At 45.3% G+C, this 13,913-nt stretch overlaps 1 pseudogene; it reads left to right on the forward strand.

The window, feature by feature from the left end:
- The first annotated feature begins 764 nt into the window (after positions 1-764).
- On the forward strand, positions 765-1,388 carry LOC123802537 (large ribosomal subunit protein eL15 pseudogene; annotated as a pseudogene).
- The last annotated feature ends 12,525 nt before the right edge of the window (positions 1,389-13,913 follow it).

The raw sequence follows: 13,913 nt of genomic DNA on the forward strand, positions 1-13,913 counted from the left end.
TTTGCAAATATTTTTTCCCCATTCCATAGGTGGCCTTTTCATTTTGCTGGTGGTTTCCTCTGCTGTGCAGAACATTTTTAGCGTGATGTAGTCTATTTTTGCTTTCGTTGCCTTAGCTTTTGGTTTCCTGCATCCGCTTTTGATTCTTGCCCTGGATCAAACAAAGCCAAGAGCTGGTCTGTCCCTCAGCCCCGAGGTTCTCACTTCTTCGGGATCCGTTGGCTCTGGTTTCTTCCGTGGGGTCTCGCCCAGGTTTTATTTGTTTAGGGCTTATTTTTAGCCGGCTGGGCCAGTTCTGAGGTGAATCTTTCGGGTCCTTGCATGGCATTATTTTTTTTAACTGATCATGACTATTTTAAACTGAGCGAGTGTAAGTTCTAAGGCAGAAACATTTCCTTTTTAAGACGCCGTTTCTCTGGCAGTTATAAAAACTAACCCAAAAGATTAGCAAAAATAGCCTCTCGTTAAATAGCTTGGATCTGGGGAAACGCAGGCATTTCTGCTGTTCGATGAACCTCTGCGGGGTGAGAGCAAGAAGGAAGAAAAGTGGAGGATTGCTGTGGGCCTCTGTGCATAGTGAAGTCCTCACCGGAACCGAGATTTGTTTCGTTTAAAACCAGGAAGCTTACCTTCATCAGTGATACACAGTATATACCTGACCCAAAAGTACATCCCAAAAATTTAAGTTAAAGCAGTAGTCTGCTGGGGAGAAAAGCTCTTTCCTTCCTATCTGGGGGCAGTCATCAGCCCAAAGGTAAGCCAAGATGGGTGCTTACAAGTATATTTTCCTATGGACGAAGAAGCAATCGATGGAATGCACTTTCCTCTTGGGGTACAGTGCTGGCAGGACCGCCAGCTGTCTGCCCTCCTCAGGGTCCCCCCCCTCCCACTTAGCAATCCGGCCCAATAAAGCATGCAGACTGGGGTACAAGGGCAAGCAAGGTTATGTCATATACCAGCTCCTTGTGTGACGTGGTGGCCACAAACGCCCAAGGCCTAAGCGTGCGACCCGCGGCAAGCCTGTCTGTCATGTTGTTGACCAGCTCAAGTTTGCCCGAAGCCCACAGTCTGCTGCAGAAGAGTGAGCTAGACGCCACTGTGGGGCTCTGACAGTCTGGAGTTCGTGCTGGGTTGGCGAAAATTCCGCGTACGGATTCTTTGAGGTTATCCTCATTGATCCATTCCATAAAGCTATCAGAAGAAATCCTGACTCCCGGTAGATCCCCAAACCAGTCCACAGGCGCAGGGAGATGCGAGGGCGGACATCTGCAGGCCGAGAGAACGTGGCTTTGGAAGGTGTCCCAGGTTCCAGCACACCACCTGCGGTTCTCTCGGGCGGGGCATGGAGGAGAGGCAGCCCTCTCCAGCTCCACCAGCAATGCCTGTGAAATTCTTACCTAAGAAATGATTGAGGGCAGTCATGTCTGCTTAAAAGTGTCCTTTAATTTGTCTGTTAGAATGATTTGTCTGGAGGCATCTGGGTGGCTCAGTCGGTTAAGCATCTGCCTTTGGCTCAGGTCACGATCTCAGGGTCCTGGGATTGAGCCCCCCACATCGGGCTCCCCCCTCTCCCCCCTGTTCATGAGCTCCCCCTGGTCTTAAATAAATAAATAAAATTTTTTTAAAAAAATGAAAAATAGGGGTGCCTGGGTGGCTCAGTCGTTAAGCATCTGCCTTTGGCTCAGGGCGTGATCCCGGCGTTCTGGGATCGAGCCCCGCATCGGGCTCCTCTGCTGGGAGCCTGCTTCTTCCTCTCCCACTCCCCGTGCTTGTGTTCCCTCTCTCGCTGGCTGTCTCTCTCTCTGTCAAATAAATAAATAAAATCTTTAAAAAAATAAAATAAAATAAAAAAATGAAAAATAAAATGAGTTGTCTGCAGACTGTTCCATGAATGGATTGTCAAATGATGGAAGTTAAACTGCTATAATGTTGGAAGACTATAAGTGATGGTGTATCTTGTTTCTAATCCAATAAACCCATTTGTCTTTGCTTTATCTTACTAGGGAGTTTATACACCAGTGTTAAAAATGTTGTTTGCGGGGGTGGGGGGGTTTGCCCGGCCGGCTCAGTCGGTAGAGCATAGACCCTTGATCTCAGGGTTGTAAGTTTGAGCCCCATGGTAGGTATAGAGATTACTTAAAAAAAATAAAATCTTAAAAAAGAATAAAACAAAATGCTGTTTGGTACAATAGGTGTGAAATGAATTCTGTGAAAGTAGAATGCAGAAGCTAGCCGTGTAGATTCGCTGGGGTAATGAATGCTCTGCTGCTTCGCTCTGCAATGGCTGTTTTTAGAGGTTTGGTAAGAACAAGCATATTGCATTGGATTTTGCTTGGAAATGTGAAGAATATCCTAATTCTTTTTTGTGATCGTATGCAGAATAATAACGTTAACGAGGTAGGGCCCACATTTTTAGGTTGAGTCCAATATTCCGTTTGTGTAACTGCTGTTTTTAAAAGAATAGTTTAAAAGAATGCCACCATTTTTAGGAGTATTGAATAAACCTGTTGCAAGAAGGTTCTCTTACAAATGAAAAGAAATCCTGTTTAGCCTAAGCGAAAAGAAAGGAAGAAGGAAAGAAAAAGAGAATGTGCTAACTTCCTTCGGGTCACCCCTGGGCATCCCTGGTCTATCTCAGTGGGTTTAATTGGTTTCTGCATGTTTGGGAATCAGTAGGTCCTGAAAGCCTCTCCACAGTTGTGGGGGTGCAAGTCTCAGCCCCTCCCAACCCTGGCAGCCGCAGGCCCAGAAGCAGGCTTCGCCTTCCAAGGTTGTAGGTAAACGGAATTATTTCCATTTGGGGAGTGTTTGAAGTTGCTTTTTAACTTAAAACAGGCTTGTTTTTAAAAAATGATGCTAAGTGAAATAAGCCAGACACAGAAGGACCGCTATTGTATGATTCTAATTCTGTAAGGGACCTAGAATAGTCAGAGTCCTAGAGACAGGAAGGAGGGGACGGTGCGGGGCTGGGGGAGGGGCTGGGGCTCAGCGTTTCATGGGACAGAGTTGCAGTTTGAGAAGATGAGGAGGTTCTGGAGATGGGAAGTGGTGGTGGTTGCAGACCAGTGTGACTGTGCTTAATGCCCCTGAACTGGACACTTAGATCTTAAAATGATAAATTGTATGTTTTGTGTGTGTATATATATATATAAAAGATTTTATTTATTTACTTGACAGAGAGAGAGGCAGCGCGAGAGAGAACACAGGCAGGGGGAGTGGGAGAGGGAGAAGCAGGCTTCCCGCTGAGCAGGGAGCCCGATGCAGGGCTCCATCCCAGAATGCTGGGATCATGACCTGAGCCGAAGGCAGACACTTAATGACTGAGCCACCCAGGCGCCCCTGTTTTGTATATTTTGGTGCACGCGTGTGTGTGTGCGCACACACACACACACACACACACACGTATACACATCATTAGCCAGTAGCAAGCTCCCTGGGCAGGGGGCTCAGTAGGAAGATTTGGGAGTCAATCAGACATTGAGACCAGGATTTGAATCCCACCTCGACCACATACTGCTGCTGTGTGACCCTGGCGAGGCATGTAACCTCTGACCCTCAGCTACCTTCTTCTTCTTCTTTTTTTTTTTTTTAAAGATTTTATTTATGTATTTTAGAGACAGAGAGAGGGAGAGAGCATGCTGGAGCAGGGAGAGGGGCAGGCAGAGAGGGAGAGAATCCCAGGCAGACTCCATGCTGGGTGTGGAGCCCGACGTGGGGCTCAGATCTCATGACCCTGAGATCATGACCCATGCCGAAACCAAGAGTCGGACGCTCAACCAACTGAGCCACCCAGGCTCCCCTTCCTTCCTTATAAAAGGAACTCTTGATCTCCTTATAAAAGGCGTTAACATCTACATTGTTAGAGGTGTTAGGGTGGATCTTGTGTATGAAAGCACGCAAAGTACTTTGTCCTGTGCTCGCACATGGTAGACCCCTGGCGAATGGTGGATATAACTGGGAGTAGAGTCATTGGCTACTTGAGAGCTTAAATTCATTTAAATACGACTTAATGATAGTTTAAAAGAATAGCTATGTCTAGTAATGTTAAGATTACTTTTTTTTTTTTAACTTTCTAGCTAGCAATGTGGTTAAAATTAAGATTAAAAATTGGGGCGCCGGGCTGGCTCAGTCAGTGGAGCGTGCAACTCTTGATCTCCGGGTCTTGAGTTCAAGCCCCATGTTGGGTATAGAGCTTAGTTTAAAAAACAACAACAACTAATTTTTGGCCTCGTAGCTGCTAATTCTAAGTGCAGATATGTCCTATATACAGTATGTGTACAATGGGGGCACCAAGAAGGGTTGTTTTATCACTTAAAGTTCAGATCTGGTTATTGGCGTGACCATCGACATTGGTGGTTAAAGAGAAAATTCCACGAGGGGAAGTATGTGCAAGAAGTACTTTCTGTGTAGAAAGATTTAAAAGATGGGGGCATCTGGGTGGTGCAGTCGTTAAGCGTCTGCCTTCGGCTCAGGGCGTGATCCCAGCGTTCTGGGATCGAGCCCCACATCAGGCTCCTCCGCTGGGAGCCTGCTTCTTCCTCTCCCACTCCCCTTGCTTGAGTTCCCTCTCTCACTGGCTGTCTCTCTCTGTGTCAAATAAATAAATAAAATCTTAAAAAAAAAAAAGATTTAAAAGATGAAAATAAAAAGCTTATGTAGCTGGTCAGCTAACGACATCGGAGTGCCTACTGGCCTAGGTGTGTGGGTCCTCACGTTAGGCTGCCCAGGCGGGTGGCCCAGCCCTGTCCCTTCCGAGCCATGGCCAACTGCAGTGTTGATCAGGGACAACTCACAGATGGGCTTAAAGAAGGTCTACTGAATTTAAATGGACAATAACTCTGAAGTGTGCTGGGAGACCTGAAAACTACTTAGCATGGCACTTGTGTTCTTTTTTTTTTGTTTTTAAAGATCTTTTATTTATTCATTTGAGAGAGAGAGAGAGCACAAGCAGGGGGAGGAGCAGAGGGAGAGGGAGAGGGAGAAGCAGACTCCCCGCTGTGCAGGGAGCCCAACCTGGGGCTCCATCCCAGGACCTTGGGGTCATGTCCTGAGCTGACAGCAGACGCTTAACTGACTGAGCCACCCAGGTGCCCCCTTTGGCCAAGTTATAAAATATCCATGCTTTCTGCCTGCTAGAGTTTGGGTCCCTCTGTTTCCCTGATTTGACCAGCTACCTTAGCAAACAGAACTCAACTTTTTTTTTTTTAAGATTTTTTTTATTTATTTGACAGAGAGAGAGACAGCAAGAGAGGGCACACAAGCAGGGGCAGAGGGAGAGGGAGAAGCAGGCTTCCTGACGAGCAGGGAGCCCGATGTGGGGCTCGTTCCCAGGCCCCTGGGATCATGACTTGAGCCGAAGGCAGATGCTTAACGACTGAGCCACCCAGGCGCCCCCCAGAACTCAACTTTTCATAAACTATTGGTTCAGTCAATCTGTTACTATTTTCATTTTGCATTTCAAATAAAACTAGAAGTTGGAAGACATTAATTTAAATGGAGCTTCGGTGTCTGATGGAATTGTTTAGGGCTAAAGGCATGTGTTTAATTTCATTTTGGGAGGAACGAGACACAAGCATATGCCTTCCTTAAACAATTTTCTTTTCCTCCTGCCCACAAAGCGTCCTTTCAACTGATCGTGATACTCAGATTAATTTGCTTACCAAATTACATTTCCATACATTGTTGGTTAAAATTTCTTATGGAGGTGAAATTTACATGACACAAAGTAACTTTTTTTTTTTTTTAAGATTTTATTTATTTATTTGACAGAGAGAGACAGCCAGCGAGAGAGGGAACACAGGCAGGGGGAGTGGGAGAGGAAGAAGCAGGCTCATAGCAGAGAAGCCTGATGTGGGGCTCGATCCCAGAACGCCGGGATCACGCCCTGAGCCGAAGGCAGACGCTTAACGACTGAGCCACCCAGGTGCCCCAAAGTAACTATTTTAAAGTAAACAATTCAGTGGTGATTTAGAACATCCACAATGTTGTGCAAACACCACCTCTATTTCCAAAACATTTTTGTCACCCCAAAAGGAAACTTGGACCCATTAAGCAGTTGTTCTCCATTCCTTACTCTCCATGGGGTCGCTTATTCTAGATACTTCATATACATGGAATCGTAGAATATGTGACCTTTTGTGATTGGCTTTTTTAGTTTAGCATTTTCGAGGTTCATCTCTATTGTAACATGAAGCAGTACACCGTTCTTTTTTATTACTGAATACTATTACTCGGCCATATTCGTGGACATACCGCCATCTGTTTACCCATTCACTTGATGTACATTTGGGCTGTTTCCGGCCAGGCTGATGGGCCCAGCCGGCTCTTGGGACCATGCTGGATGGTGGATACCAGCCAGAATCTGAGGTCTTGTAGCGTTGTCTTATTTACGTGGCAGAACACTTGTCAGACAGGACATTCAATGAGTGCACATGAATTTCACTGAAGTTCCTAGATCTGGAGTTGGTCAATTAATATCCTTCAGGGACTTTTATTCTCCTAGGATTCGTTTTTATATTTGACATTTGGAAAACGCTGTGCACTTTTTTAACATCAGAGAATAAGGTCATTGTGACTTCAGTCAACTCCCTAGTATTTTATTCTCAGCCATGCAAAATATTTGTTTTTTTTGGAACTTTCTCCGATTTCAGTTGCATAAACTGTGTACCAGTGCTTCTCAAGCTAGACTGGTCGTAAGAGTCACTGGAAATGCGTAATAGCCACGCAGATGGCCAGGATAGCCCAATTTAGAAAGGCTGGATAGAATCTGCATCTTTTCGTGCTCCAAGGTGGCTTGTTGTAGATAAAACTTTGTGAAACGGTATATATAGATGTCCTGTGTTAGCCAGTAAAAATCTATCAGATTGGATGACAGAACGTTTTTTTGACATACGACATTGAAAGTTATGTTTAAAATAATTCATGGAAGTCCCAAAGAGGGGCGCCTGGGTGGCTCAGTCAGTTAAGCATCAGCCTTCGGCTCAGGTCCTGACCTCAGGGTGCTGGGATTGAGCCCCACATCGGGCTCCCTGATCGGTGGGGAGTCTGCTTCTCTCTCTCCCTCTGCTCCTTCCCCTGCTTGTGCTCTCTTCCTCTCTCTCTCAAATAAATGAATAAAAGTCAAAAATGAAAAAATAAAAAAATCACGTCCCAAAGAACCCATCACCATAAATATACGTTACATGAAAATGGAAGAAATATTTTAACATTTTTGATGAAACTAAGCTTTGTTAATCAAGACAGATTTTATACCTGCCCCCTGTGTGATTTTTTTTGAGCTGAAAAAAGTAATTATAGATTATAACAGGAAGTTATAAAAAAAAATGTATAGGGAGGTCCCCTATGGCCTTCGTCCAGTTGGGCCCAAGGGAAACATCCTACCTAGCTATGGTACCATATATATTATAATATGTAATATATAATATATAATATAGCATTATTATATATTAATATAACATAATATATAATATATTATATAATATAATAATATATATTATATATAATATATTATATAATATATAATTCATAGATGATATAAAATAACATATAATATATATAAAAATAATAATATATATAACATATAATACACATTATATATTACATGTATATATGTAATATGTATTACAATAACTGAGAAATTGACATTGATATAATCTAGAGCTGATTCAGATCTCCCCAGTTTTACTCATTTGTGTGTGTGTGTGCGTGTGTGTGTGTAGCTCAATGCAACTTTATCACGTATGTAGATTCATGTACACACAGTCACAATCCAGACACAGAATTGTTCCATCACTGCAAGGGTCCCTCGTGTTGTCTTTCTCTTTTCCTTCTTTTTTTTTTTTTTTAAAGATTTTTATTTATTTACTTGAGAGAGAGAGTGAGTGAGCGAGAGAGAGCATGAGCAGGGGCAGGGGCAGAGGGAGAGGGAGAAGCAGGCTCCCCGCTGAGCAGGGAGCCCCACTCCTGGCTGGATTCCAGGACCCTGAGATCATGACCTGAGCCAAAGGCAGAGGCTTAACTGACTGAGCCACACAGGTGCCCCTCTTAAAAATAAAATATTGTAAAACGTTGTTAGGAAGCATCTTTTCACGTACTTATTTGCTATCTGTATGTCCTTTTTGGGGAAATATCTGTGCTTATCTTTTGTCTATTTTTAAATTAGATTTTTTGTTTGTTTTTAAAGATTCATCTATTTTTTATTCTAGAGAGAAAGAAAGAGAGAGAGAGAGAGAGCAGGGGAAGGTGCAGAGGGAGAGGGAGAGAGAGAAGCCTCAAGCAGGCTCCCCACTGAGCCTGGAGCCCAACGTGGGGCTCGATCCCAGGACCGGGAGATCCTGACCTGAGCCGAAATCAAGAGTCAGAGGCTTAACTGATTGAGCCACCCAAATGCCCCTTTTAGATTGTTTTTATTATGTAGATTCTTCTTTTACTGTTGAATTTAGTGAGATATTTATACATTCTAGATATTCCATTAAAAATATCTTTATTGCCTTTTCTGATTACAGAGATAATACATGCTCATTATTTTGAAATCCCAGCACTACAGAAATACATACTACAGCACGTGAAAGTTCTCTGTCATCCGAGCACAGATCTGACCATATTAACTGATCATTCCAGGGTTTTTTCTTGTACACACACTATAGACATACTTGTATAAATACTTTTTATTTTAACCAAATGGGATGGCATGTGAACTGTTTAAAACTTGCTTCTGTTTCATTTCACAATGCATGGTGGACATCTTTACACATCGACTGGTAGAGACTGAGCTCATGCTTTCAAACATCTGCACAATCGTCCAGTTAAACACACAAGACTTGAGAACCGCAATGAAAGCATTCACTCGAAAGGCAGGAAAGTTCCCGTTGTATTCTACGTGTCATTTGTGTTTGGCACTTGTCCTCCTGAAGCATATGGTTTTTGAGAATCTAGATGCCAAGGCAGCTGTCAATTTTAACCGAACTCCTGCTTTGGACTGAGAAATTAGTAATGTGGACCAATGGCCTCTGAAGTTTTTACATAGGAATTTTCTTAGCCTCTTCCCCAGATTTGTCCTCAGGAGCCTTCTTCCCTGATGTAAATTAAGCTTCGAACCAAAAAACCGTTCCAGGTGTCAGACTACAACCAGCCCTGGGAGCAGAGCTTGGGGACCTTTGCTTTGCTGTTTTATGGAAAGGGATCTGATGATTTGCGCAAAAGTTCCTGCAAAAATCGGGTCCCAACAGTGCCTCCCAGGCGTGATGTCAACTGTGCTCTGTTCTTTGCTGACCTCCTATCCTGTCTCTGGTTCACTGACTGCCATCCCTACGGCCTCCGCGCCCTTCCAGAAGCGGGCACACAGCCGCCCGAGAGCCTATGCCCTGGGCTCCTTCTTTGAGAGCTCCTCTCCCACACCCCAGCCCAGCCCACACCGCTCATTCCTTCACCCCTCTCTCTTTGCTCCTGGTCACCTTCTTTAATTTAAAAAAATTTTTTAAAAAGATTAGGTATTTTATTTAAGTATAGCATATTTATCAAGGTAGGTCAATGGTATGATTTCCCAGTTTACACACTTTTTAAAAAAGATTTATTTATTTGAGAGAGAGAAAGAGTGCAGGGGAGAGGGGCAGCGGGAGACAGAGAAGAGTCTTAAGCAGACTCCTCGCTGAACGTGGAGCCAAACGTGGGGTTCGATCTCACAACCCTGAGATAAGACCTGAGCCGAAATCAAGAGTCCAAGTCTTAACCGCTGTGCCACCCAGGCGCCCCTAGAGTCCAAGTCTTAACTGATGGCGCCACCCAGGCACCCCAGCCTACACACATTTTATTTATTTATTTATTTATTTATTTATTTATTTATTTATTTATTTATCAGAATCAGAGAGAGAGAGCACAAGCAGGGGGAGCAGCAGGCCAAGGGAGAAGCAGGCTCCCTGCTGAGCAAGGAGCACGATGCCAGACTCGATCCCAGGACCCTGGGATCATGACCTGAGCCAAAGGCAGACGCTTATCCGACTGAGCCACCCAGGCGCCCCCCCTACACACATTTCTAATAGGAAAATTTGGGAAAATGTTTCAGCAACGTCAGGCATAGCTCTTGAATATCTAGGATACTCGTCTTCCTTTATTCTGGGTAACAGAAGGATATAAACTTAAAAGCTTAAAGTAACTTGATAAAAAAGTAACCTAAAATTTGTGGGTTTTTGCACAAATTGTCTCCCTTCCCCCCGCTGTAACACCATTTCATCTCTGAAGAGCAGTTAAAAACCCTCTTAAGAATGGAAAACAAGGGAGGTAGGAACAAGGGCCCTGGCTTCTCCCGTTGAATAGTGATCTTGCTCACAAGATTCCTTTTCCCACCCTTTGTTGGTTTTGTTTTAAACTGTGGTGAAATATCCCTAACGTAAAAGTTACCATTTTAGCCATTTTGACGTGGAGGGTTCAGCGGTGTTGTGCACACAACCTACATTGTGCAACCATCACCACTATCCGTCTCTGGAACTTTCCATCCTGTAAGCAAAACTGAGACCCTGTCCCCATCAAACACTCCCTTCCCCTTCCCCTCCCCCAGCCCCATGAACCCACCACCTCCTTCCTGTCTCTTCCCGTCTCTGCAACTCCAGGGACCTCCTAGAGGTCGAATGGCCGAGTATTTGACTTTTTTTTTTTTTAAGATTTTATTTATGTGACAGAGAGACAGCCAGCGAGGGAGGGAACACAAGCAGGGGGAGTGGGAGAGGAAGAAGCAGGATCCCAGCAGAGGAGCCCGATGTGGGACTCGATTGCTGGAACGCCGGGATTATGCCCTGAGCATCCTGAGCCGAAGGCAGACGCTTAACGACTGTGCCACCCAGGTGCCCCCATCCGAGTATTTGACTTTTTGTGACTGGCTCATTTCGCTCAGCATTATGTGCTCAAGGTTCATCCATGTTGTAGCAGATGCCAGAATTTCCTTAGCTTTTAAGGATGAGTAATGTTGTATTATGTGGGTGGACCACCTTTTGGTTTATCCGTTCTTCCCTGGTGGACATGTGAGTTTCTTCCACTTTTTTTGGGCTCCTGTGAATAATGCCTTACTGTCTTTCACATCATGGAAAACCGTGTTCCCTGAAGGCAGGGATGGTTGTCTGCTTTTCTGGCTCTACTCTGGGACACACAAAAACATCAGATAAGCACGCAGACTTCTTGCTAAAGAGAGCCACGGACAGGCATTTCTCCTCCACTCTCTCCCACTGGAATGAAGGGGCCCACTTGTGTCTCACTGTTGCATTTTCCAAGCTCTTTATATATTCTAGATACGAGTCCTTTGTTGGGTATGGGACTTGCAAATGACTTCTCTGTCTGCCATTTGACTTTTCATGCTGTTATCAGGGTCTTTTGCAGAGCAAATGTTTTAAATTTTAATCAGGTCCAATGTGTCAATTTTCCCTTTTATGTATATATGATGATGGGGGTTTTCTCCGTAGTAAAATACACGCGATATAAAATTTACCATTCGTGGCATTTGGTACATTCACAATGCTGTGCAGCCATCACTGTCTAGTTCCAGAACATTTTCATCACCCAAAAAGGAACCCCTGTACCCATTTCCTCCCCCTCCCCCACAGACCCTGCTTTTTATCTCTATGGATTTGCCAACTCTGGACATTTCGTAGATAAGTGGAATCCTACACTATGTGGCCTTTTGTGTCTGGCTTCTTTCGTTTAGCATGAGGTTTTCAGATGACAGATGTTTTGGGCGGACTCGTGGCTCTGCACTGACGGTCTGCATTCCTGTTGGGTCGTCAGGCAACAGGCTGGTGTTGTCCATACCTCCCAGCTCGGGCTCTCCTCCCCCTCCTCCTGCATGCCCTCATCCCAGCCGCCAGCTCCCATTCTGGCTCTCAGGGCCCAGCTCCTCCAGACACGTGGCTCTGTCCTGGCAGCTCCCCAGGGTTCCTGCACTAGCCTCACCTCACGTCTGCCGCCACCACCAAAGCCTGCTTCTCTCCTGTCGCCCCCTTGCCCTCCAACGTGCTACCCTCCATGTCTCCTTGCCCGAAGCCCATTCCCAGAAATCACTTACAGCCGGAGAAAATGGGCTTCAGGGTCAGGCCACCTGGGTTGGGTTTTCATTCACTGGCCTAATGCACCTGGGCAAGAAACTCAACCTCACTAAGCCCTAGTCTACTCCTCTGTGAAGTGAGAAGATGACACCTGTCCCATGGTCACCGTGAGGAGGAAATGAGGGAGGTGGGGGCGCTTAGCCCGATGATGGGCACTCGGCACAGAGGAAAATGGCCAATGATTGTGGCAGATTGTATTTGGCAAAGATGGCCACAGTGGCCCCTCCTGTCCCACATGCTTTTCTAGAACCTTGTCACCCCGTCAAGAGATGGAGTGTAAATCCATCCCCTTGGCTTTGGATACGGGCAAACTTACGATTCCCTTGTAACTAATGTGACATAAATGTCAGTCCATGACTTGCTAGGTCATCAAAGGCTAGGCAGCTCCTGCCTTGTCTGCTGACCACCGGAGCTTGGGGCCCTGGCGCGGTTGTGCCAGAGACCATCCATGAGGCCGACATGCTGTGGAAGCCCTGAAGGCAGGGATGGTTGTCTGCTTTTCTGGCTCTACTCTGGGACACACACAGGCATTGTGGCTGACTGCCCCAGCTGAGGTCTCCGCTGGAAGCTGGGATCAGTTGCCAAATATGTGAGTGAAGCTTCCTCCACATGCTTCTAGCCCCACCATTCAGCCTTTGGGTCTTCCCATCTGAAGCCTCAGACCTCATGGCACGGGGTCAAGCCATCCTTGCTGTGCTCAGTGTTCATGCCTCCCCGCCAGAATCCATCAGTGTAATGAAACGGTGGTTTTATACTTGTAGGTGGGGGCTGTTTGTTACACAGCCGTGGTAACTAGAACAATGAGAGCTGTCTTGCCAGTCCTACGTGCTTTGTGTATCTGAATCTGGCTGCTTCTCCCTGTCCATCTCTACTTCTACCATCTTAGCTGGGGCCCATATGTTTTATCTGTATCAGATTCCAAGCATGTCTTTCTGCCTCCCCTCTCGACCCTCCAAGCCTTCCTTCCCCCACACCAACCTTTCTAAACACAACCGCGGCTCAATCACCTCACCCAGTCCTTACCCAAGTAATGACTCCTAGTCATCTATAATGAAAGTCTGCAGAGATTAATCACATTAGAAGACCCATAATTAAGGAAAACACGACTCACTAAGAAGGAGGTATTTTACCTTACTTTATTCCAGTCTGCTCCAACGCTGCCTGGAAAAAAAAAAAAAAAAGATAAAGAATGTGATAATGCTCAGAGCATTTGATATTTTTGGAAACAGAAAGTAGGTTCTCTACTTGGGAAACATGTAAGTACTCTGAGTCTACCCAGCCACGACAAGTTACCTTAAAACCCTTTCAGACCCTGAGAATTTCCAGATAAAAAGATGAAAAGTGATAGATTCTTGAGTTAGGAACTTAACCGCCTATAGGAAAATTAAATATAATTTAGTCCCACATGCTTTTCAAGCACGCAGCTGTTCTTAGGTTGGGTCCACAACCCAGAACAAGGCCTTGGCCTGGGATGCTGGGTGAGTGAAGCCTGGATGAGCAGACCCAGGAATTCAGGGTCCTTATTGCCAACCCAACATTTCCTCAAAATTCACCCTTCACCCTTTAAGGGTCAGCAGTGGGGGCACGTTCTTTTTGACAATTTCTTCCCTTTCTTCCTGCCTTCCTGCTTCCTTCCTTCCTTCCCTCCTTTCTTTTTAGCATCTCTACCCCCAGCGTGGGACTCAAACTTATGACCCTGAGATCAAGAACTGCATGCTCTTCCAACCAAGCCAGGCCGACGCCCACATCTGTTGTTTTCTTTTCTTTTCTTTATTTTTTAAGTAGGCTCCACACCCAACGTGGGGCTTGAACTCACGACCCTGAGAT

The sequence above is a fragment of the Ursus americanus genome, chromosome 2 (genome assembly GCF_024610735.1).
Source record: "Ursus americanus isolate L20-20 chromosome 2, mUrsAme1.1.p, whole genome shotgun sequence".
In the NCBI taxonomy this organism is placed as follows: domain Eukaryota; kingdom Metazoa; phylum Chordata; class Mammalia; order Carnivora; family Ursidae; genus Ursus; species Ursus americanus.